Source organism: Leptodactylus fuscus, chromosome 3 (genome assembly GCF_031893055.1).
Source record: "Leptodactylus fuscus isolate aLepFus1 chromosome 3, aLepFus1.hap2, whole genome shotgun sequence".
Lineage (NCBI taxonomy): Eukaryota > Metazoa > Chordata > Amphibia > Anura > Leptodactylidae > Leptodactylus > Leptodactylus fuscus.
In genome coordinates, this window is record NC_134267.1 from 197,442,551 (window position 1) to 197,445,143 (window position 2,593).

A 2,593-nucleotide genomic window follows, 5' to 3' on the forward strand; every position below is an offset into this window, starting at 1 on the left:
TGGGCTGTTTAGAGGCTCCCTCCACCATGAATTGGTCCAAACTGGGGTTTTTAGAGGCTCCCTCCACCATGAATTGGTCCAAACTGGGGTTTTTAGAGGCTCCCTCCACCATGAATTTGCCCAAACTGGGCTGTTTAGAGGCTCCCTCCACCATGAATTTGCCCAAACTGGGCTGTTTAGAGGCTCCCTCCACCATGAATTGGTCCAAACTGGGGTTTTTAGAGGCTCCCTCCACCATGAATTGGTCCAAACTGGGGGTTTTTAGAGGCTCCCTCCACCATGAATTGGTCCAAACTGGGGTTTTTAGAGGCTCCCTCCACCATGAATTGGTCCAAACTGGGCTGTTTAGAGGCTCCCTCCACCATGAATTGGTCCAAACTGGGGTTTTTAGAGGCTCCCTCCACCATGAATTGGTCCAAACTGGGGTTTTTAGAGGCTCCCTCCACCATGAATTTGCCCAAACTGGGCTGTTTAGAGGCTCCCTCCACCATGAATTTGCCCAAACTGAGCTGTTTAGAGGCTCCCTCCACCATGAATTGGTCCAAACTGGGGTTTTTAGAGGCTCCCTCCACCATGAATTGGTCCAAACTGGGGGTTTTTAGAGGCTCCCTCCACCATGAATTTGCCCAAACTGGGCTGTTTAGAGGCTCCCTCCACCATGAATTGGTCCAAACTGGGGTTTTTAGAGGCTCCCTCCACCATGAATTGGTCCAAACTGGGGTTTTTAGAGGCTCCCTCCACCATGAATTGGTCCAAACTGGGGTTTTTAGAGGCTCCCTCCACCATGAATTTGCCCAAACTCTGCTGGTTAGAGGCTCAATCCACCCTGATTTTCAAAACAAATGTTGGTGCCAACCTCAACTTACTACAAGGGCCAAATTCACTGCTGGTGACAAGCTCTCCTCACTGCAAGTGCCAAATACACATGTTTCAAGGTGTTTTCCTACTGTCAGAGAGGTGGTATTGAGTGTGTAAAGTGTGTAGTTGTTAGGCTGTGATGTTGGGGTAATAGAGGGTCTTTGGTGTGTTAGATGCCCCCAGACATGCTTCCCCTGCTGTCCCAGTGTCATTCCAGAGGTGTTGGCATCATTTCCTGGGGTGTCATAGTGGAGTTGGTGACCCTCCAGACACGGATTTGGGTTTCCCCCTTAACGAGTATCTGTTCCCCATAGACTATAATGGGGTTCGAAACCCGTTCGAACACACGAACATTGAGCGGCTGTTCGAATCGAATTTCGAACCTCGAACATTTTAGTGTTCGCTCATCTCTATTTAGGAACACTGAAAGTATACACTGAACACATATCTTTGTTAGCCAGTAGATATGAAATAAAAAATTTTTGGAGAAGTCTTCAATAGTTGATACCTTTATTAATGGCTAACTTAAAAAAAGATGACATATTGCGAGCTTTCGGGAACTACTAGAATGGTCCCTTCATCAGGCTGGTATAAGACATTGTGTTATTACTATCCTGATGAAGGGACCATTCTAGTAGTTCCTGAAAGCTCGCAATATGTCATCTTTTTTTAAGTTAGCCATTAATAAAGGTATCAACTACTGAAGACTTCTCAAAAAAAAAATTTATTTCACTGAACACATAGTAAGAGGCCTATATTTCTGAAGATGGTGTTAGCGAGTATGTAAACAACCTGTCATTCACTGCCTTAATGGATGAGACGGAGCACTCTCCTTGCAACTTAAAAACCATATATCCAGTGTATTTTTTCATTGTTTCTACTATAACAGAAAATGGCACAACTTTTTTTTTTTTAATTCTGTTTCCGGTACTCTTGACCTCACATAGCGTGGCATATTAAGAAAGCAAATATGCTTTGAAGTGAACCTTTCATGTGATTTATTTAGAATATGACAGGAGGAAGATGAGCTCCATGATATATAGGATTTCTGAGTAAAAAGATGAGAAACTCCTGACAAGACTCCTAAGGCTGGGTTCACACAGGGATTTTTGGACAGGATTTTGACGCGGAGGCCACCTCAGAATCGGGTCCAAAAAATGTTGCGCCGCGGACTCTGTGGTGGATTCCGTGGCAAGAAAGGGCAGGTTCCTTCTTTTTTTCTGCGAGCAGCACAAAAGAAGTGAACGGTTCCCATTAAAGTCAATGGGAGACGTTTTCTTGGACCGGATTCTAAGGTGGATTCCACGTCAAAATCCGGTCCAAAAATCCCAGTGTGAACCCAGGGAAGCAATGAGAGTCCTGATGACCCCACCCACACACATTGATTGACAGCTTTCCCTGTATCAGTGTGTACATAGAAGGCAGTCAGTCATTCTTTGTAGGCGGGGTAATCAGGACTCTCACTGTCTCTTCTAGGAGTCCTGTCAGGAATTATTTGCATTTTATTCAGAAATCCCGTTCCAAATCATATACACCTATAACTCAGAGCTCAGCTTCTCTGCTATAATATGCTGTTCTTGCTAGGGCAATAGAAATCACGACGTGCAGGTTCTCCTTATGTAAAAATATGTTAAAATCTGAACGTGACGTGTACCGTAACATAAACTTTCTGCAGTCATTCAGGTTTTAAACTCACTTAGGAACAAAGAAATCTCTAAGAAATTCCACTACTGTG